This window comes from Panthera pardus, unplaced genomic scaffold (genome assembly GCF_024362965.1).
Source record: "Panthera pardus isolate Hobbes unplaced genomic scaffold, ASM2436296v1 HiC_scaffold_10, whole genome shotgun sequence".
Lineage (NCBI taxonomy): Eukaryota > Metazoa > Chordata > Mammalia > Carnivora > Felidae > Panthera > Panthera pardus.
Genome location: NW_026526655.1, coordinates 87,946,682 through 87,970,124, shown reverse-complemented (window position 1 = coordinate 87,970,124; position 23,443 = coordinate 87,946,682). Strand labels below are relative to the sequence as shown.

The 23,443-nt window shown below is 34.0% G+C and overlaps 1 protein-coding gene and 1 non-coding gene across 5 annotated transcripts in view; one reads left to right on the top strand and one right to left on the bottom strand.

Moving 5' to 3' along the window:
- Positions 1–23,443, bottom strand: part of LRP1B (LDL receptor related protein 1B) — a 1,871,086-nt gene that overhangs the window by 1,836,280 nt on the left and 11,363 nt on the right. The window lies entirely within an intron of this gene.
- LOC128772784 (small nucleolar RNA U13) lies at positions 5,774–5,877 on the top strand. Its single transcript, XR_008416936.1, has one exon. It is a non-coding gene; the product is annotated as a small nucleolar RNA U13 (small nucleolar RNA).

Here is a 23,443-nt window from a genome sequence, read left to right as displayed (position 1 = left end):
TTAGGACTACAATTCAGCGATTCATCACTTACATATAACACCCAGTGCTCATCACAAGTGCCCTCCTTAATACCAATCACCCATTTAAGCCCATCCCCCACTGACCTCCCCTCCATCAACCATCAATTTGTTCTCTATAGTTAAGAGTTTCTTATGATTTGTCTCCATCTCTTTTTTTCCACCCTTCACATATGTTCATCTGTTTTGTTTCTTAAATTCCACATGTGAGTGATATCATATGGTATTTGTCTCTCTGACTTATTTAGCTTAGCATAATATACTCTACTTCCATCCAACATTTGATATTTAATGTATTAATGTCACATCTTCAACTCTGTGTTTGATCATTTTTACAAGTACATTAGAAAATAGGTGTGTTGGCTTGGGAAGGGGTTGTTTTGTTTTGTTTATAAAATAGATGTCTGTTGCTAAACTATTGCATGTAGCACCTCTTGATTAGAATCCAACTCCAAGATTGCTTCTTGGCCTTTTGGCTAAAATCAAGTGTAGAATCCAACTCCAAGAAACAGGGAGACATTACTATGTCAAGCACTTAGGATCCAATACAAAATTACTTTGGGGTTCCATTCAATGCCTGGTAAATAGTCATATATAACAGCAATTGTGAAAACCATGGTGACAGTAACTAGAATTCAGCGTAGATGCCAGATCTTAGTCTACTTAACTATCCTTTCTGTGCTAGACTTATTTCTTATAAATCCAAATAAATAACACTTGTATTATACTTACCTTCCCTTTTGGAAAAGTTGACAGAACTCTATAGACTGCTTTTATTGAGTTCTAGTCATACTGTCCTGTATGAGAGGGCAGGGACACTGTCAATTATATTTTATGCAAAAGATAATATGGGAGAAATTTACCAATTTTCTGGGATAGTAATGGACTAATCGAAAAACATAACCTTGTTCTGTATCACACTAGGACAAGATATCAGAGAGTGTTTACTCAGAAAATAATCTCACTTAGGAGATTTAAGTAGAGCACAGGGAAAGTGGAATGTCGAGACATAATTTGACAAGCAAGGCAAAGCAATAACTTTCATTATTCACATGACCCCCAAATAATGTGTACTCTATAAAGGTCCTTTTGTACCAATTCTGATCTTATATGATATTAATTATGCCTGTGACCAATTACCTTTATGGTATAATCCTTTTGTTCCAATAAATGAACCATAAGCCTCATACTGTGATGGGAGAGAAGTCCCTGACCATAGAATTCAGTACCTGATTCCTGGCTATGAAACTAAACGTATTAAACTAATTTACTCTTAGATGTAAGAGCTCTATGTTACTATTCCACAGAGTGAAGTCACATAAGGCAGCAGATGTAAAGTCTTTTTAAAAAAATTTGGTGGAGTGACAATGCAATCATTGATCATTATAATTTCTTACGTGCATGTTTATTTATTTATTTTAATTTTTTTTTCAACGTTTTTTATTTATTTTTGGGACAGAGAGAGACAGAGCATGAACGGGGGAGGGGCAGAGAGAGAGGGAGACACAGAATCGTAAACAGGCTCCAGGCTCCGAGCCATCAGCCCAGAGCCCGACGCGGGGCTCGAACTCACGGACCACGAGATCGTGACCTGGCTGAAGTCGGACGCTTAACCGACTGCGCCACCCAGGCGACCCTCTTACGTGCATGTTTAGGCAGACCATTAGATTATCCTAGTCCATAGCCTGCTGTGATTATCACTATAAAAATCTTTTCCCAAAAATCTTGCTGTATCTATTTTGCCTAATACAAAGCTGGAACTTCTCAAGCTAGCACTTCTTGTACCAGAATGTAACACTGTGAGGGAAGAGATGCTCTCTTATTCATAGTGTCAAACAGGACCTATTTTATAGGAAAACCTACAAACATATCTATTTGAAAAAATAATTAGTGCGAACTTAACTTCTTTTTGAAGCTCTTCATTCTCCTTAAAATGATGTGGCTCCACGATGTTTCACGCAAATGCTTTTGACCCATTTCAAACATGAGCGAGGCATTTGAGCTCATTCATATTTATAAAGAAAGCATCACATTTTATTCTGCAATGTACCACGTGTGCAAAAAGGAAGACAACAGTTTAATTTCACATAATATTTGGACTTGGGGATCAGCAATTAACGTTTGAAAGACAGATTACTGATTTGAAAAATTATTTGGAAAATCATATCTGGTATTTTTCAATTTTAAAGTTACTGAATGTAGAGCCAAATAGATCTCCACATTTCAAAACTTAAGTAAGCTAGTATGCATTTTGAAGGACATCAAAATGATTTAATGTCAGCGTACACAGAGCTATCTATTGAAAAAAAATATGCTACAAAAAGAAAGTACATTTTTAAACCATACAATTACCATTAAATTAAGAAGTTAGTTGTTTGAAGTTGGCTCTGTAAATCTTTATGAAGATTCTATATTACCATTTTGAAGAACTCAAATGTGGCATTCAGGATAAAGAAGACATCATGTACAAATGTAAATAATGTAACAACAACAGATTGAGTTTTTGTACTTCTTGTTCTCTTTACAATCTTGTCATGAGAATAAATCACATGGTGTAACTTTTTCTTTTTACAAGTCCCTGAAAATGGAGCATCAAAGTCTAATATTTTTCCTTGCCTAAGCTCTCTACATTTTAATGTTTTGCAAGAACAAGTACAAGCTATAAAAAAATCTTGCTCTCTCACACAGTCCTCTAAGATTATCAGCAAACCAAGAGAACATAGATATTCTCCTTCTGCCTATATTCCTCTACCCCACTATATTAACTCCAACCTGGCAAAGGGAAAGAAAGAAGGAAATTTTCTTGAGGTCAGATCTAGAAAATGTGCTTCTTCTTCTTTGATGCTCTGTAACAGAATAATTCCATTTGTAAACATTTAGGAAAATGTTTCCAATAGTTCAACATGCATTGATGAATTTTAAAAAATATTTGAATTACTGACAATATTCCATAGGGTTAAGAATTACTTAGAAGTAGATATTACAGGAAACTGGCCCATCTGAGGACTCTTAAAATGGTTATTTAATTTATTTTCAGTTTAGAGAACATGTTTTACTGCTATCATAAAAACACTCAAATATGTATTCATTTTCGGGTTTTAAGACCCCATTGTAAGATTAAACACAGAACAAACAAAATTTGAATTATACAGTTAAAAAGGCTAAATTGTCTTTAACAGGGACAAAGTTAGTGAAAGAAAGAAAAAAAATGCTCTTTACATTATTATCACTCATAGAAGTAGAGCTAGACTAAATAGATGAATAACATATTGAAAGAAATTATAGAATCAACCTTGAGGTGAAGTCAACCTTAATTTACTTGGGGCCTCATATTATTCTCAGCAATCTAAATGGACTAAGTCATGGCTAAATGAGAAAACAAAATAGAAATGTACTCCAAGCTGCACAACTGATAATTTTCAAAAGACACATAATTTGAAAAGTTGGAATTCACTTTTGTTAATTCAAGTAGATCTTCCTTAATTAGAACTCACTTTTCTCCTCTAAACATAGTGTTGACTCTTGCCATATGGATGATTGTTTAATAAATGTACAGGCAACTAGCTCTCATGCAATAACTTAGTGTATTTCTGCCTGGAAACATTATTCATATAGAATAAAAATGAGAATACCACAAGCTGATATCCAGTACATAGTATACAATCACTGTAATCTTCTGTCATATGCCACAATCCATAATGGTGGAAAACTCATATTCAACAGTGATGCATGTGCAAAACCAGATTAAACAGGGTTCCTTGATCTTACTGAGATATTTAATCTACATTTTCCCTTTAATGGCCACCATCCCAGTGGGCTTTACCTTCAAAGGGTTTATAATCTAATTGGCAACAGCATTTTAGAATGATGACTATAAGGCAAGTATAATTCAATAAGGCAATAAAACCCATTTTATTCTAAAGCCCATATTTAACAGAATAGGCAGATATGATTATAATATTAACATGATTTGGAGGATAAAATATTTTCTGCTTAAATCTCAAACAGAAATTTAATAATTAGTTGATAGTTTAAAGACAGGCAATCTATGATTTCTAGATTTCCTTAGCAAGTTTATTTATTCCGTGTGTATAAACACCTTTCATGCTATTTTTTTTTAATTTTTGAAATGTTTTTGTTTATTTTTGAGAGGCAGAGAGACAGAGCGTGAGCAGGGGAGGGGCAGAAAGAGGGAGACACAGAATATGAAGCTGGTTCCAGGCTCTGAGTTATCAGCACAGAGCCCAATATGGGGCTTGAACCCATGAACCATGAGACCATGACCCGAGGTTAAGTCGGATGCTTAACTGACTGAGCCACCCAGGTGCCTCCCTTCCATGCTATTTTGAGCATTAACAATCCCAAATCAAACTGACATTCATTGGGATTTTCTGACACTAAATTATATTGGCAAATTGCATTGGCTAGACCAAATTCTTCTCTTAGCTTTAGATCTTAAATAGTACTATTGTGCTAATAAGCACCTTTCTTCAATTTTCAAAATAATTAGTTCCCTAAGTGGTTTATTTCAGATAAAAGAATAATACACTATCCCCACAGAATTTGTTCTGTTTCTAAATGATTTAAAATTCTAAATTTGCCATAGCATTTAAGTTCAATAGTAAAAGTGCGTCAATGATTGCAAAGTTTCTATGGCAACAACCTCATTATACCACCACTCCCGAGATAGTAACCTGGATTATAAGTGTTAGAGAGATGTCAATTATCATGAAGTCTGGTGAACAAGAGAACTAATGCAGTCTACATTAAAAAAAATGTTGACTTTAATTTCATAAACAATGCAAATGAGTACAATGTTACCCCCAGTGATTAAGACTGAGATTTTCTACATTTGTAGACATTATGTCTCCTTGTAGAGAACTTTGTATTTTTTTAGACTAGATTTAAGGACACTTGGTTTTATGTTACCTATCTAAAATTGGATCTACCTATGAAAACCTTGAAGGAAGTTTACTGTCTGTTTACATCATCACTTTGCCTTAAGATATCAGGCAACCTAGGCATCTCACTGAAGTGCTTAAAGAACACAGATGCTCTGTAAAGTAACCATTACTTCAGCCAAAAATATATTAGCATCAACATTGCTCTATCAACAAACATCATTCCATGGAGAAAGACAACACCGACATCCAGAGTCCATTTCCAAAGTGAATACTAGCTTTTTAGAGACTAACATCTGCTGTGCCCTCATGCTCCAGCTGCTATGGAAAGCAGATTTTCAAAAGTAAATCTGCCCCATTCATTTCGTCCAGGAAGTGGGCATTCAGCAATTGAAATCTATTAATTCTTATTTGTGATTCATTTTAAAGCTATGATTTAGAAAGTTTAATTGACAGAAATAATGAAGAACTACAATACATTTTGGAGACTGCATTACATTTTAAAACAAGTGAAGATAATTGTAAGTGAAAAATGAAAGAAAACTGCATACCTCAGTAAATGAGTCATTAACCTCTCACCTTGTAAACCAGAAAAGAAATCTTGATGGTAATAACCAAGCTGCTTTAATGATTCTGCAACATAATTATAAAATTAAACTGATAGTTTGAGATGGTTTGGGTCCTTTGTAAGTGATTTCCAATTTAGCCTTCCTCTTATAAGGACTCACTCACTGTCCCACCACCACACATTTCTTCTTTACTTTTGCTTTGAGGACAGTGGGACTCAAGGGTGAAAGGAGAGAGGAAGAGAGGAGGGAAGAGATAGGAAATTACTAATAAGAGTAAATCGCAGGATCCTTTTACAGTTCATAAGCGTGAAGATTGGGTGTTCACACTGTTGTGTGACATGTGCTTCCCTCAAACCTTGTTATGACCTCGGCACATTACCCATCTGATGTGAACTTGGGAAAAAAAAGTAATTTCCATAGGTAAACTTATTTTAAAATTATTCTTACCCTATTTGAACTAAATAGGTTTAAAAAAATTTTTTGGGGGTGGTTTGGGGAGGGCACCTGGCTTATGAACTTGGGAAGGGAAGTGGGTGAGCTAATGGGCTGCAGGATTTGTATTTAAAGGTATAAAGGGGCAGTGTAGTCTGATTCATTTTCAAACAGTGGTGACTGCTTCGGTGATGTGGACAGCCAGGCTAGATCTCCTCAGAAGTAGGCTGGCAACTGGACCTTCTCAAATGTCACTTCATATTCATTCACTAAGGAACATAAGTCATTCCTTTGGGAGAAGTCTAGGTAACATCTAAGTTACATAGGTTATCTACATGATTTAAATTGAAATTGCCACATTTGTATTTCATAAAATTGGAATACACAACATGTTAGCATGTCTATCTCTGCATATGTTACACACATTTTGATATAAAGCATATGTTAGACATAGTCTCATATATACTCAAATATAAAACCTGTTTTATATATATAATATATGTCAGTATGTGTGTGTGTGTGTGTGTGTGTGTGTGTGTGTACTGTGGATAAACCGTGGATGATTCTTCTGGTCCTAAAGAACCCAAATGAAGCTATTCTTTAATGTAGGCATAAATAGCAGACTTTCCATTGGTGCTATTAAGAAAACTATTTTTAAATATTTCTCTTAGAGTTACTTTTAGACACAGCCTATCACTTAAAATCTGTTCCAAAATTTAAACATCAAAACCAGAGTAACCAGATTCACAAATCTGACCTCTATAAGTCTTTTGATTATGCCAAAAAAATCAAATTTACACTTTAGAAATCAAGATTTGAAAGCATTGAGTTTAAAAGAAAATGCCATAGGCTTTTAACGCAATTCCAAAATAAGAATTCCCAAAATGTTTTTAGTGCATACATAAGCCATTATTAGAAAAAGTTTTTAGTCTCCCATGGGGTTCTAGCTAGTATATATTGAGAAAAACACATTTCTTTTATTTTTGAGATGTTTGTTAAAAAGCAAAACTCTGATAATGCTCTATTGTTGTAACATTATATTTTATTCTATATTAATTTAGTTTCTCTAGAAAGCTACATTGTGATATCATAGTTAAAAAAACAAAGACCTTGGAGATTGAAAGATTTAACATCTAGACTTTGTGGAACTTTGACACTTGCTGTTTGTTGGACTTAGTGTGAGTCTAAATTTCCTTCTGTATAAAATGACAGCTGATATTTTTACATGATATTTTACATGATATTTTACATGATATTTTTACAATCATGTAAATCATACTAAATCATTTTAGTATGTAAAAAATGTATCTTAAGGCCTACAGCAGTGTCTTAAGACAGTAGCCATGTGCATTCTTATAGCCACATGGCATTGTGAACCATTCTGTACCCTGATTATAAATCTCCAACTTGCCCTAATTGTCTAAAAATGGCATCAAAAGGAAAACATGAATAGTACTCCGGGATACTTCATTCTCATTAAACTAGAGTTTACTTCAGACAAATTCACTTAACAAGATCTGGTAGCCATGCCTATAGAGCCAAAAATCAGGACGAGCATTCTTGGTAGGAAGAATGCAACTGGTGTTATAAATATTTTGAAAGCATTCAAAAGTAATCACATTGATTGCATCATTATAATTACTTAAAGGAAGTGCTGGTTATAAATAAAATTTATGCTGATAATAAAATTCAAAAAGCAAATCTTTTGTAATGAAACTCATGTCACAAAATTGGACCACAAAAGATATAGAAAATAGAGAAAGATATTTTATATAAATGGAAAAGAGGACTCCCTGAATGTATTTTATGTATTTTTAATTAGGTGTAATGGAAAACCTGATAATCATACCCAAATAAGAAAATATTAGCAAACACTGAAATATACATGTTTTAAAAGTTAAAACTCTTACATTTCAAACTTAGTTAATGTGGAAGTAAAAAATAACTAAGAGTAATTTGGTGGTTAATCAATATTGTAATCACTCCTTGAATTTCTGGGCTTATGTCTTTTAGGTGTAAGTATGTAAATATTATTTTTTCTTTCTCAATAGTGAGGAAAGGATACATATGATTCTCTGGTATGATGTAGATCTTGGGTTTTGGGGAGCAGAGTTTTCCTCCAAGATCTCACACTTAAAGCTCTGTAGAAAGTCAGGGGTTAATTAACGTATTTGCTATTTTGAATACCATATATTTTAATATTTGAATGATTTGGCTAACAAATTATTCAAGTTATAATTTTAAGTCTTAATTTTCATGTAGATGAAAATAATTATGTAAATTATGCACATTAATTAAATTATGTAAATTAATTGGGGAAATTATTTTAATAAGATTGTTTTGTTGCTATGTATAGCTTTAGTCCCTGGAAACCCAGAAGATCAAACTGTTAAATTAATGTATACACAAATGTATAAGCTCTTCCTTAAATATATGGTACTATTTATCATTTTTTCCTATTATTTATAAACCTAGTATCATTATAGTCATTCTTATAGTGACAGTTTTATTCATAAAGAAACGCAGGTCTGTGTTCTTTGTGTTCTTTATGTTCTTTGAATATATAAAAGAATACGCTTTGAGTTTAATGTGACTATTTGGTTTTGGCAGCCATATAGGAAGCTAACTAAAGTCATTTCCAGTATAGAAATTTTACAGTTAAAAAATAAAAAAAGGGAAGAAGACTTAGCCAAACAATTAATGAAATTACAAGCACATTTTTCTCTTTCACAAACACTGTTTAACATTCTAATCCTGCAAGAGATGGCCCAATGATTTTTATAAATACATATACATTGAATAGCATAATATTTTAAGCTAGAATATGTCACAAACTCTAATGAACACAATATGCCAAATAAATGACATCTCTGACCTCATGCTATTGGCTGATTCTTACCTGCTGTATGTAAGGAAACGCCAAATTAAATATTGTGCCAGTCCAGGATTCATTAGCAGGACCTGTCAGCTGTGTAAAAGCTTCCTCCCAAGTATCTGCTCAGTACTCTGGTGCATACTTGTTGAGCTTCATTTACAAGATTGTCAGAAAACTAAATGTATTTTCACAGCACCTTCCAAATCTTTAATCACGCAAGATCTAATGAAGCCAAAAGGCTATTTCTCAATTCTTCTCCACTTCCTCTAGCTCCCAGTAGGATATTTACGAAGATAGCAAAGAAGATGACACACACCTTAGTGGTAAGAGGAGGGATATCTATAATCCACATATTACCAAATGAAAAGTTCAAGTGCCATTCTTCACTTCAAGGGGGACTTGAAGAAGGGATTTGTTTTATTACAGGGTCTACTAACGCCAACTCTAAATCCCTATCCTTTCACAGGAGAGTTTATAAAATCCCTCTTCCATTTGTGAAAAGGAAACTCTCACAATACTGATGCACAAAATGACATTTATTGACATTAAAAGCCTCATCAGTTATTTCTCAGCAGTCTTTATTCCTTTTGCAGAGGGGTTTATTGTGCTGTTTGGCATGAAGGAAACTGGCACTCTTTGATTTAGCAAAGTCTGGCCTGAAACCAATACTCCAAAGAGTTTCTTTAAAGTTACACATTTTCCAAACACTGGATTGAGTCCTGTGGGTGTCTATATGGGGTAGAAATGAGTTTGATATAACATAAGGTCATAAAGGTTTTTAAAGATACTCTGTTTCACACTTAAACCATTAGTACTGCATTTGCACCAGAGCCCATGTCCGGCTGCAATGTATTCAAAATCTGTCTCTTCTCAGCTCACCAGGACTCCTTGGGCCTCATCTCAGGAAACAGTGGCTACAAACTTTATCAATCATTTTCTAAGTCTTACATTCAACCAGTCTCTAAAAAGGCAAGCAATGAACAATTCATATCTTCATTATTTAAACATCTGAAGAGCTTCATAGAGTTAGTGCCTATACCTATGAGACGCTCTCAAATTGGGCTTTTTCAAGACCAGGTGGGGAAATACTTAGTTTTATTTACATATCTGTTTAAAACTTCCTACCACTTCCAGACGTTACACGAGTGATAGAAATACAGATGCATTCCCTACCCTCACAGAGCCCACAGTCTAAGAGAAAATATATTAACAGTGAGTAACAGTCATAACAGTTCCTGGCAAGTGTTGTGAGGGAAATATTCAGAGGCTGATTTGCAAAGATAGGAAAGGGCACCAAGCCCAGCTGACTGGAGGTGAGCCCAGAGTAGAGAGCAAACTCCTGGTCATCTCTATCTTCGGTGCCTTGGCAGAAAGGTCACATGTCACCCTACAGGCAAACTGTTATTGTGAAACAAAACAAAACAAAACAACAACAACAAAAACCCCACCCATTGAAGAGGTTTAGACAGAAGATCTGTTTGGGTTATTTAAAAGGTCAAATTCAAATTCTAGAGCTTAATAACTACTTGTACTAATGAAGCTCTTGAAAAATCTAGTAGCAATAAAATAGTTTCAAAAGGTAAAAATTACATTGTGTCTAGTAGCAGAATGGTAAATGGATTGAACTTCCCAATAATTTTCAGTGAATTAAATTATAAACTGTAAATTTAAATTGTAAAATGTAAGGAATATCTTCTTCCAGCATTGACAATAATAAAGTTATGGCATTTCTTCTTTGATACATTCCATTAAATAGGGCCAAAATGGATAGGATCATACTTTTATTAGCTTTTATAGAGGGCTATGAATTTTACAAAAATGTAGAGTTCTGAGAAAAATCAGTGAAGAATTGAAATATCTATTTTCTGTGGAATGTGCTAAATGTAGTGATTTGGTAGTCACTTAAGCATAAGAGATAAATTTTAAGTTGTTAAACATCTGTTTGAAAGATGATCAAAATGTTATAATTGGTAAGATCCTACCAATTTCCAGAAATAATTCACTAATACTGAAGACGTGTTTTTTAATAAACAAAAATAACCGTTTACATTTCAAAAACTTCTTCAGGGTCTACAATTGAGATTAAATCTATGGCCTAGCAATGATTCACATTTTATGTTATTTTATGTTTATATTTCAATTATTAATATGACTATTTCTCTTCCTGAAACATAATAGTGTCTTATTTCATGTGTGCCTTGGGGTCATATATTGTTCTGGCAACCAAAGGTTAAATTAGATAAAGTATTATTTAACCTTTTTTCTATGGGAACTTAGATGTACGTGAAAGCTGAACTTGGATGGTATCTCATTTCACTCATTTCACTCAACTTAAGGCACTTGTCATCACAAAAAATGAGCTACTTTGTTGCTTGCACACATATTTGCCACCTCTCTGAAATCCTGTTTGCCACTCTGATTGGACACTTTGGCCTGATTTTTTCTTTTTCTTTCTAACACACAAATGACGATTTTTCATTACCATAGCATTCACACTTTTTTCATTAAGTGGAATTTTATTTAGCAAGTCCATAATAAATATTGTTGAAATAGTAAATTATTATTAAACTGTGTTTTCTTGTCATCCATAGAAGTGAGTTAAAGAAATGGGAAGTAAACAAAAGAAATAAAGATTCCAAAATAAGGAATTTTTAAAAAATCACAAAAGTGAACTGACTTTCATTATTACTGTTGTGGAATAATTACATTGTAATTCTGTAAAGTGCTATAGAATTTGTAAAACACTTTCATAGTTTTATTCAGTTTTAAAGCAACTCCATAAAATAAGTTGTCATTAGTTACATTTTACAGATACAAAAATTTAGTTTTGGAGAAAATATGAGACTTGTTCATGGTTACTCTGCTAGGAAGTAGCAGAAGCTAGAGCCTGGACACAAAGCAAAATCTTTGACTTCAGGGCTACTCCACTTTTCTTTGTAACTTTTACGCCATTAATACATAAAATGTACCAGACTAATACATTTTATTTTTTGTCACTTGGAATACGCCATCACCCAGTGCAACCAGCCTTTCACCTCTTTGCTTCTCACTCTCAAATTCTGGATCATTTTTCATAGCATGATAAGACAAATTCTAGAGTTTAATAACTACTTGTACTAATGAAGCCCTTGAAAAATCTAGTAGCAATAAAATATTTTCAAAAAGTAAAAATTACATTATTTCTGATATGTATTTACTACTGAGAAGACACTACTGCATTCTTCTTTAAAAATTGATCGCATATATATACTAGCTGTTATTTATCTGCCACAGTGAATTAATGAAACAAATACATGTCAGTATAACAAAGTACATTATAAAGTTAATATAAAACTTTATATTTAAGCTGTTATATATTTTGCCTTAATTAAAATAGAGAGTCCTAAATGTAAATAAATGTCTTGTTCGGAATAAATTCCACATAGTTTATTAATCCTGTGCAAATATGAGCAGGAAAGAAAAAGGGAGAAAGAAACTTTGATATATTTAACAGTATTAACATTTATTTTATAACATTCTCTGGGCTAAAATATAATAATACCACTCAATCAGATTTGTAAAACAGATGCATAAAAGTCACTAAATACACATTTTAATAAAAACATATTACATTATGTTCATAAATAATTTGCATTATTCTACTATTATAATTTTTAGACAAAAGTATTATACTTAAGAACTTAAGACTACAAATATCTTAATGGCTCTAAAGAGTTTTCTAATATATCCCTAATATATTAAAATACAATTATATATTTCTAATATATCATTTCCTTTTTAAAAAATAAGATGCACAAGATGGCTCAAATATAAAAATTAATTTACAGGTAACTCTATAATCAAAAATAAAATAGATATGTTCTCTGAAGTGAATATTTCCTATGATTTTAGAACCTCTATCATTATCCAAAATTATTTTTTCTCAAATAAGCTATTATTCATTTTCAATTCCATGTGAAAGAGCAATCCTAGATTGAAAACTAGCTGGAAAATAAAAAGCAATACACTCAGTCTTCATATTCTCTGTTAGGAGTGTACTTTGCAAGTAATTTATCAATAGATGTTTAATAATTAAAACGAAAAATAAACTCACTAAAGCATGGGTTGCAAATGCCACTGACTACTATGCTCCTCTTTGGAGAAAAAAATCCATCAATGCATGAAAATAGAATTCACAGGGGTGCCTGGGTGGCTTAGTCAGTTGAGCATTGGGCTCTTGCTTTTGGCTCAGGTCATGATCTCTCAGTTCCTGAGCTCCAACCTTGCATCTGGAGCTCAGAGCCTGCTTGGGATATTCTCTCTCTCTCTCTCCCTCTCTCTCTGCTTGGGATTCTCTCTCTCCTTTTCTCTGTCCCTCCTCCACCCCACCCACCCCACCCCCCACTCCCTCTCTCTTGCTCTCTCAAAATAGACAAATAAACATTAAGAAAACAACAACAACAACAACAATGATAGAACTCACATTGTTGAGTCCTTCCCATTTTAATAATTACTTCATGGCACTATCGTTCTCATTTCCTGTAATTGCTTTCATTTGAAACACAAGCTATATGAGAATCTAAAGGACTAAAGTATTAAAAGTACTAAAATCTGGCAAAGCTGAATGAGGACACTGGGACAGTCAACACTTTTTCATTGACTACCAAGTGGTTGAGGTATTCTTTTTCTTTTTCAAATACCCCTTTCAATTTACCATTAGTGCATTTTTTATATCAGCTTTCAATCACTTATTATTTTAAGTGTAGAGACAGTTAACAGGATGAATTAATTCTTTTTTAAAGGTACAAAACTCCCTATGGATGCTACATTACTCCACAGACCTGAGATCTAGTGAGTATATTTTCAGTTACAGATTTTGGCTAAAATTGGCTTGTAGAATTTACCTGCCAAGGACACTGAAGTTAGCTCATTAGTATATTTTCCCCAACTGACTCCAGGTGAAAACAACTGAATATGTCAAGTGGTGGGCATCTCATTCATTACCTCAGAACAATTTATCACAGAAACTATGCTTACCCAAGAACTTCCCTAGTGAGTCTCAAACACTGGTTTTCTTTTTGATGGATTTTTGAGACACAAATATCTCAATTTTTATGTGACAGGATTCTTCTGTTACACATAAACCCAGCTTAAAAAAACCTCAAAAAAAAAAAAAAGAGCATGACAACCTTATAAGCAGCATGAACCTCAGTGGACTAGGAATGAGTATATTTAGAGTGGACTTTGGGAGGAAACAACCATTTCCCAAAGATTGTTATTGCTTAATGAGATCCGTGACCACACATGCATTATGTGGGATAAACATGGCTCCCTGCTGGCTCCCCAAAGCCTGCTGACAGTTGGTGGTTATGATGTTAACTCGCTTTAACACCCCAGAAATGTTTTAATGTTTTTTTTTCTCTTATTTCTATAATATTAGAGCAAGGCTTGGATCTACCATGTAGAAAACATAATAGCAATATTAAAATAGTATAACTTGAACAGTCTCTGTAGCATTTTTGCATTGCTACTATAAGTAATGCTTATTACAAGAGGGTATCTTCTTCCATTTTCAAAAATCAATTTTGATAATATCTATAAACTGATCAGATGTAAAAAAAACTCTTCACCTATTATTTTAGCAAATACTATTCCTTTAGTAAAGGAAACTCAAGATTAACATTGTACATATTTTGCCTAGAACTATTTGTTTTCATTGCTTTGCAGGAAAGCAAAAGTGTAGTAGTTTTGGTTTTAAAAAAACAAAAATAATTTTAAAAATGTACTTTTAAATTTGCAGTTTAATTTATGGAAAGAGTAGTTCTTCCTACTGAGAAGTAAAACATGCCTGTCAGGCATTCCTTATAGTCCCCCTCCCTGAGGAGAAAACAATAGCGTCAGAGAAGTACAGTGTTAACATTCAAAATGATATCTGGTTCAGTGGTTTTCATAAGCTGTAGAGAATGATATGTGTAGTATTAAAAGATACAAATCCAAACTTTGGTTTTGTCTTCACTGATTTTCTGACAGAAAATCTTTTGCACACACACTGATAAGAAAGCAAACTACTCTTTATGAAAATTTATCACTTAGAACATTTACTTGGTATTATTCAATCACATCATTCTTCCTGGAAAAAAATTAGCATTTTTCAACAAGTACAATAATACTTTTGGAGCATAAAAGAAACAACAGATGTTCCTTCTGCCCCCACCTGTTTATTTTTTAAGGCAATGCAAAAACCTTATATGGATAAAAATAAATAATAAATACTTGAATACTTTTGTTTTCAACCCATAAAAGCAAAAACAAAACAAAACAAAACAAAACAAAAACGTCATTTTAGTAATGCCACCAGGATCAGAAAAGTATTCTAGATCCCCAATAATTTATTCTCTGCACTTTCAGATACAACATAGTAGTGTATCCCCACAGGACACCCAGCATAAATGCAAACTCATGACTTGAAGCACTATCAATAAGCTAATAAGCAGGGAGCAATTCTGTTTTTATGTAGTCAAATGTCATTTTAAACTATTTGAAGGAAAAATGAATTATATTTAGAAACTAACCTCAGAAGAGAATATGAAAATCTATATTGAAATTTATTCCTTGACAAGTATCTTTTCTCCTATTAAAAAGTAGTTCATTAATTATATTGAGAGATTTTAGATGATTTCTTTTAGAGAGGACTTTGAAAATCTCACCTTAATAAAGAACAACATAATCTGCACGTCTTATTATTCAAGAGTAATCTTGTATTAACCATAGTGAACTACAGAATTACTCTTTTTAGGTCAATTCTCTTGCTCCTCACTAACTTTGTACCTGCAATTATCTATGTTTAAAAGGTTCGCATCTACGACAGCAATAGCCTTCATGGCACCTTTGTGCTAATTAGAAAAAGGAAACCCCTCTGGTCAAATATAACCCGAGACTGGGGGACAAAGCTTGGTAAGCAGAGTGTGATGTGGATGTCATTCCTCCCTACCATTCCTCTGCCTGGTCTTTTTGCAGACTCTGCAACAGCTCTGGTCTCTCCTACTGTAACGTCACTGGCTTCTAAGAGTTATTAAGTGCCAACTGTAGGCAATAAATGTATGTATACAGTAATAAAATATAATAACCAGCATGTATTGAGCAGTGATTGTGAGTTGGTGGTTTATATATCTCTATTCTTTATTTTTTAATTTTATTTATTTTATTTTGAAAAGAGAACATATGCGGAGGGGGGGTGGCAGAGAGAGAGAGAGAGAAAATCCCAAGCAGGCTCTGTGCTGTCCCCTCAGAACCCCATGTGGAGCTTGATCCCACAAACCATGAGATTATGACGTGAGTTGAAATCAAGAGTCAGTCGCTTAACTCCTATATATCTCTATTCTATATTTACATCTCTTGGAGCTTTTTGCAAATAAGCATATAGGGTTTCAAAGAGACTATGTACCCTGGCCAATGTGACATAGCTAATAACTGAAATAGTGTGGACTGGAATCCAAACTGACTAACTTCAAAACATAATCTCTTAATCTCAACCCTAATGTTTTTTGTTGTTATCTTTCAATTACTGGGAATACCTCAAGTGTAGGTTCTTAGATTTTACATGTAATTTTCTCTCCTTTTCTTAGAGTGGTGGAAAGCACAAGATGATCTTGGAGCAAAGGATTTGGAGTTTTTAGAGACAGAGAGATTTTTGTCTATAGATAATGTTTTATATTCGTTTATTGGGTTATTTATAATCTACTAGAAAGATTTACCAATAATGTCTCCCATTTATATCATATTATAACAACCAACCAGTCAACAGACTGGAAACATCCATCTGTTACAATGGGAATCCTGGGATGAACAGTACTGCTTTCTGTTCATAGAATGAATGTCATTCCTAAACATTTTCATCATAAAAGACCATATGACAGAAAACTATTACATAAGCAATCATTATTACTACTATCAGTACTAATAATTAATTGAGTGCCTACTATAAACAGGACACTTTATAAGTATTTTCTCAAACCCTCAAGACTTTATGGTAGGTATTGCTGCATTGCATTTATAAGGAAACAGATTTAAAGAGATCAAGTAATTAGTAAAGATAATAGAGCTAATAAGTGCACTCTTTTCTTCTACAATAGTATACAACATTACTGCTGAGCACCGCAGCAAAGCAGAAGCACTTTCCATCTCTCTTGGTATTTGCATTATTAATTCTAATATGTATACATATACCTAATACAACCTACGAAGTATTCTGTCCCAGAATATTCAATATGAATCCAATCTAGCCTCTAGATCTAATAACCTATTTACAGAAAACACTGGTGATACAGGACCACGATAAATAAAATAATGAAAAATAAGACAAATTCAAAATATAAGATATTCTACGACTGGCAGAATCATTTCAAAAGATAAAGATCATGAAAAAATGTGATGGGGTGCTGTTCAATATAAAAAAAGTTAAGAGACAAAATAACCAAAAAGAAACTATGATTAACTAGTAGTTAAAAAGAAAAAAAAATTAAAAATGGCAAAATATATTCAGGGAAAACTGGAGAAATTAAAATGAGCCAGCAAGATCAAACAAAGAGGATGGGAAATGAAGGAAATGATCATTTTTGCTGGAGCAATCAGGGAAGATGTCATAGGCATTTATTATATGTATACAAATACATATATTATATGTATATGTATATATAAAAGGCATTTATTCAATGTATTCTAAGACATTGCTCTGTGATTTTTCAGCCTATATTGATTTTCTCATTGTCTAGATCCTAATGTTAACAATAGCATTTTTGAATAAATATTGTTAGGTAACATTTTTATATGTAAACCTCTTCTCTCCAGGATTTTATCTTCTATTCCTCTAATGGGTTCTGCAGTGCTCAGTACAAGACATAGTTGACACTCAAGTAGATTGAGGCAACAGATTTTTTGTAGATACAGGATCTACAAGTCCTCTTCCTAGCATCGAGTGTATCAACACAAAGCAACATGTACTGCAGTAAAACTCTAGTGTAAATTAAAGGATTAGAGGATTCTTTCAAGTTAGTCATAGCTCCATGCTTTTTTTTTTTTTTTTTTTTGCAAAATTTAATCAAACTCGATGCTAATAAAAATAAGTTTGCCATTAGCCAGCAGGGGGAAGAAAGATCCCTTCAGTGGTTACAGAATACAGCCTCAACACATCTTGGTGAGGTGGGAGCCTTTATGCATTATTCTCCTTATTTTACCAGGCAGGAAGTAGACACAGAGAGAGGCTAAGTGACTTGCCCAAGGACAAAGAGTGAGTCAGATGCAGAGCTGGGAATTGAGCCCACTTCTCCCGGTTCCCAGTGTACAGCTTTTCTCAGCAAGCCATAATGCCTTTCAGATGGATCATTTCCTAAAATGTATTAAGTTGTTAAAAATTCAATATGGGTGTTGCATTGCTTTCCAACTAGTTCTGTTTCTCACTACCTTCCTAGAGCTATTATCAGAAGCTAAACTGATTGTTGGATCAATAATCTCACATCTATATTTTTTTAGACAATATGCCATTAAAACTGGATGTATCCAAGAACCTAAGATGAATCAGACTTTTTGGAAAGTAAGGTTGTGTTTGGCTCTTTTAGCAGGTGGAGGAGGATCCCACAGTGAAGGGAAAAAAAAAATTGCAGCTCAAATTTGGGAGAAATTGGAAATGATCAGGAAGAACAAGACTGTATCAACCACCAGAAAGGCTTAAAAACAAACAAACAAACAAACAAACAAACAAACAAAGTCAAGCAATGTGATGTTCATGGGGGCACTTAAAAAGGAAGAAAATAAAAAACTTCGTACATTGAAAAAGTGGAGATCCTAGGCCTTTTGAAAAGATTCTAGACACTTGTCTTTATATAAAGTCATGTTTCATTACCTGGAATTTTACACATCAGTTTACTGGTTCACCTTACCCATGAGTCATGGGAAGGAACTATCTTTTTTAATCACAAAAGACTTATACTGTGCTCTTATTGTGCTAACTAAACCAGAAATGGTAAGAAGGCCAGATGCTAACACTCCTGTATGTCTTCTGACTTGATCATTGGCAACATCACCAACTCTTCACTGTGATCTTTACTAAAGAACTCAGACTCAACTATAGAATCTCTTTTAATATAGCAATCTGGAAACCTACCAGTCAAGATTCTTCCAAAATATCAAACCCATTCACTACTTCTGGCATATGCTTTTCTATTCACTGCCCATCCAAAAGACAAGACACAAAATCACTATAGGTCCATGGCCTCATATGCAAGGTCTGATCAAACCCTCTGCAATCACTCCTTATATTACTTATGAATTATAAGTCATAAGATTTATGAATTATCTGAATTAGACCATTAACTACTTAAGGGCTGATATGCCTTTTAAAAAAAGTACCTAACACAGGTTTCCTGAGAAAGGATCAATAAATATTAATTGATTTTATAAAATTTATGTACTTTTTAAGAACCTTTGGACACAGTAATATTTGAATGACTTAATAAGCATCATCACCCATAATCATACAAATTCAGAATTTTAGTCACAGATAATCAACCACAGCAGTGATTACTGTATTAAAATTAAATAACTGAGACAAGTGATATCTTTTGGACCATTAAAACATATCTGTAGAGGAATTATTCTTTCAATTGTTTACCATCCTTAAGATAATCTTATGACACTGAAGAAAACGCATTTGGTTAAAAGTCTTTGAAATTTCAATATCCTATGAAATTCTCTGGAGTAGCAATTGATTCCAGGCCAAAAACAGGAAAAATTAAGATGGGCTTGATTCATTCTGGCAGTGTTAGAAAGTAAGAAAATGCTAAAAACAAAATGGGGATATCACAATAGGGCAGAGTAGCCAATCTGAAAGACTTCCCAATGCCAAAAGTGGAATAATTTGATCAAGAACATAAACAATAATAGTATTTAATTATAACACAAAGTAAACTAAATACCTACGAATCTACACTGATGTAAGGAAAGAAGGAAGGAAGGAAGGAAGGAAGGAAGGAAGGAAGGAAGGAAGGAAGGTAGGAAGGAAGGAAGAGCTTTTTCTTACAGAATTCCAATTAATAAATGTAGAAAGAATGAGGAAGGCATCATCTCATCTAAGTGGTCAAGGTTAACATCACCTATTATAAGGCATATTGACATGTATCTCCTGATACAATACACTGAAGAGGGCAGATTTTTTATGTACAATGTCAACCTGATGCCATGTCAACCTGATGCCATGTTGAATGTCATGGCAACCTGACGCCATGTTGAATCCTGGATTGGATGCTGGGATAGAAGCAGTTCATTAGTGAACAAACCAGTAAAATACAGAAAGTCTATAGTTAATAATATCTATTGCACCAATGTTAACTTTTTGTTTTAATAATTGGATTATAGTTCTATAATATGTTAACATCAGGGGTAGCTAAGTGAAGAGTGTATGGGAACATTCTGTACTAGTTGTATATATTTTCCAAAGGTCTAAAATTGTTTTTTTTTTTAAAGGTTTTTTTTTTTAAAGCTTGTTCCAATAATCAGTTTGGATATACTAATTCTTATGTGAACACAGGTATGAAATCTAAAGACAACTGGGGTGCCTGGGTGGCTCAGTTGGTTGAGCGTCTGGCTTCGGCTCAGGTCATGATCTCACAGTCCGTGAGTTCGAGCCCCGCGTCGGGCTCTGTGCTGACAGTGCAGAGCCTGGAGTCTGCTTTGGATTCTGTGTCTCCCTCTCTCTCTGCCCCTCCCCTGCTCACACTCTGCCTCTCTCTGTCTCAAAAATAAATAAATAAAAACATTAAAAAAATTAAAGACAATATACGGAAATAGAGTACACAGTTGGTTCTTGCTAAGTCACAGCTTTCCCAAAGAAAGATGAAACACAAACCTAAATGTGATCCCATTTGTGTCTCAGCATGAGAATTTGTCTACCCATTAGGATATTATCTCTGCTATCTTCGCTTCCCTATATTTTTGTTCTCCCTTTCACTCTTTTCTTTTTTTCATTCCACATTTCAATAATGATGTGTGTGGCAGAGCAATGTTGTTTTCACCATGTGGCTGTTACTTATCATGTAGAATATTTTTCATGAGATCCCTGGAGTGCTGAGGCTGACTGAAATCATCCGTATAGCATTCCCTCACCATTATTAAGAGAGCTCTGATGACTTACAGTGGCATGTTTCTGCCTCAAGTGACAATTGGGTCTAATAGCATTAATTTTCTGCGGGGTCTTTAAGAATTTTCTCTGCACCCACATTCTTTCCCCCGATTCTGCCTTTATGTCTCAAAGGAGAGAGGAAATTTTGAAGGCAGAGATGCAGAACACTGTTGAAATTCTTTGGTATCCTTTCTCCCAAAACCATGAGCTGTAACAATTATGCACTCCAAATTTCAAGGCATTATGCTCAGCTCTCCAGGGGCACCTTTTGTCAGTAATGCACCCAGTAAAACATGTTTCCACTGTGACCCTATCCAACCTCAGTTGATGCCTGCAACTGCAGGACTCTATAGTGAGTCTCAGGCTGTCAGCTTGGGTGTTAAATTCATCAACTTGTGTTTTTGATCCCTATAATATTATTGTGTGTGTGTGTGTGTGTGTGTGTGTGTGTGTGTGTGTGTGTTTTGCTTTTTATCTTGATGGGTAATACTTAAAACTTAAGGCATTGTGCATAAAAATCCAGATTCTGGCCCACTCTTAAACTATTTAAAGGTCTGGCAACCATTGGCCCACATTCACCCAAGGCCACAATTTGCTCCAGTTAAATGTCAGCTTCCCCCTTGGACAATGTGGGTGTTCTCTAATTTACACATCACCCAGGGCACCTTCTGACTAGTGTGGGTCCTATATACACTTGTGTTTGCAAAACTTGCTCTATATCCTGCCCTCTAATTCATAAGTTCAGCCAAATGCACATGAGCACCATTACTTAACACCATGAGCAAAGAAGTCTAAGCAGACTTTTCTGTAACTGGGGATCTCAGAAGCCATAGTCAACCTATTTCTTTCTGTGTAACTACAGAAGAAATGTGGCCTGTCATTTTACCTTGCCTACAGGAGGGAGGAAAGAGGGCAGGATTACTGCTTCAGGTTCCTTTATATAATTTCCTGCTTTTTAAGAAAATATTATTATTGTATATTGAGTTCACTCACATAGTGACTCTCAAGCGAGAGTTTGAGACTTGGAGATAGAGCCATTACTGCAGTATTTCACTTGAAAGAGAGTTTTACTAATCCTCTTTGGCATTCATCTCTAAATCTTGGTGAACTCAAGTAGCTTCAATCTCTGAAAGTTTATTTTTGACTTAAGCGATTTTCTTGCTATTGCTAGATTTTTCAGGTGTCTCGCCAGCTTAACTGTTATCTGAATAAGCTTTGTTTATTTTTCTTGGCTCTTTATAGCAGGTTTAAGTCTGTTCCAAGGGGTCACAACATTTCCTGCCCAATGCCTTTTATTCTGAGCATGCAGTCAGTAATTATTTTTTGCTTTACCTAAAATATAAATAACTCCCTTATACTTATTTGAACCTTTTCCCATAGTGCTTTCGTTATGAAAGAAGAAAAGCCCTTCAGCAGACCTCTGTGTGATGTGAGTGGAGTTCTGTAGTCAGGGAGTATAAATCATGCCTCGTACCCACAAACACACAAGTAACCCTTCCCCTTCCTGCTGTTTTCAATTACTCAGATTAATTTATTTCCAAACTTTTTGGCACCCCTCTGCTAAAGTACACAGCAAACAAATTTACAGTGAGTCCCAAATTAAATATTAATGCAAAATCTTTCAGCCTCAAATTTCATTTGGTTCAGTCACTCTAAAATTTAATAAAATGTTGGTATTTATTTCACATTTAACTTATTTCTAGGCATAATGTTGATTTTACTACTGAAAATTTTGGAACCAAATTAATAAAAGGGGATTTTGACAATGGGAATGAAAAATGGACTGAACTTGAAGTCATACACAAATTTGATTTCAGCACATGCATCTAGCAAATGTCTACTAAACCTGCATGTAAGCTCTTTATACAACAAATAAATTGGTTGAGATCTTTTGTTTCAATATATTTATTGCTGTTGTTGTTTCAATATCTTATTTAAGCATTTTGAAAACTTTAAATGCCTGAGCTTTGGCTGTCTTTATTTTAACCTAATGTCTTTAGTATTATGTCTTCCCTTCTTTAACTGAAATATGTATTGTGTTTGAAAACTAAGAAAGCAAGTTATCTTTTTAAACATTCTATGTAATGATCATACAGCTTTTTCAAGGTAATTTCTTTGAATGACTTGAAGTATTTCCTCCACAATGCTATTACTAGCAGCATAAAGTGAATAGTGTCAAAAAGGCTGATTATTCCAAGTTGCTTTTTTGGCACTAGATGACCTGTAAAACTGAAAAACAAACTGAGTGAGAATATTTTGGAGCCTAAGTTTGTACTTTGGAATACAGATTTTAATATGAAGTTTTAAAACCAATCTTCGACTTCTCAAGGTAGATAGCAGGAAAGAGAGCCAGAGAGAAAAATAATAAGAAAAAAAAATCAATGGAATAAAATCCTGAAGCAATATCTAAATAACTTAGTGTGTAGAGTAACTCATTTAGCTTCATATTAACAGTATTTCCTTCATGGGGCGCCTGGGTGGCTCAGTCGGTTAAGCA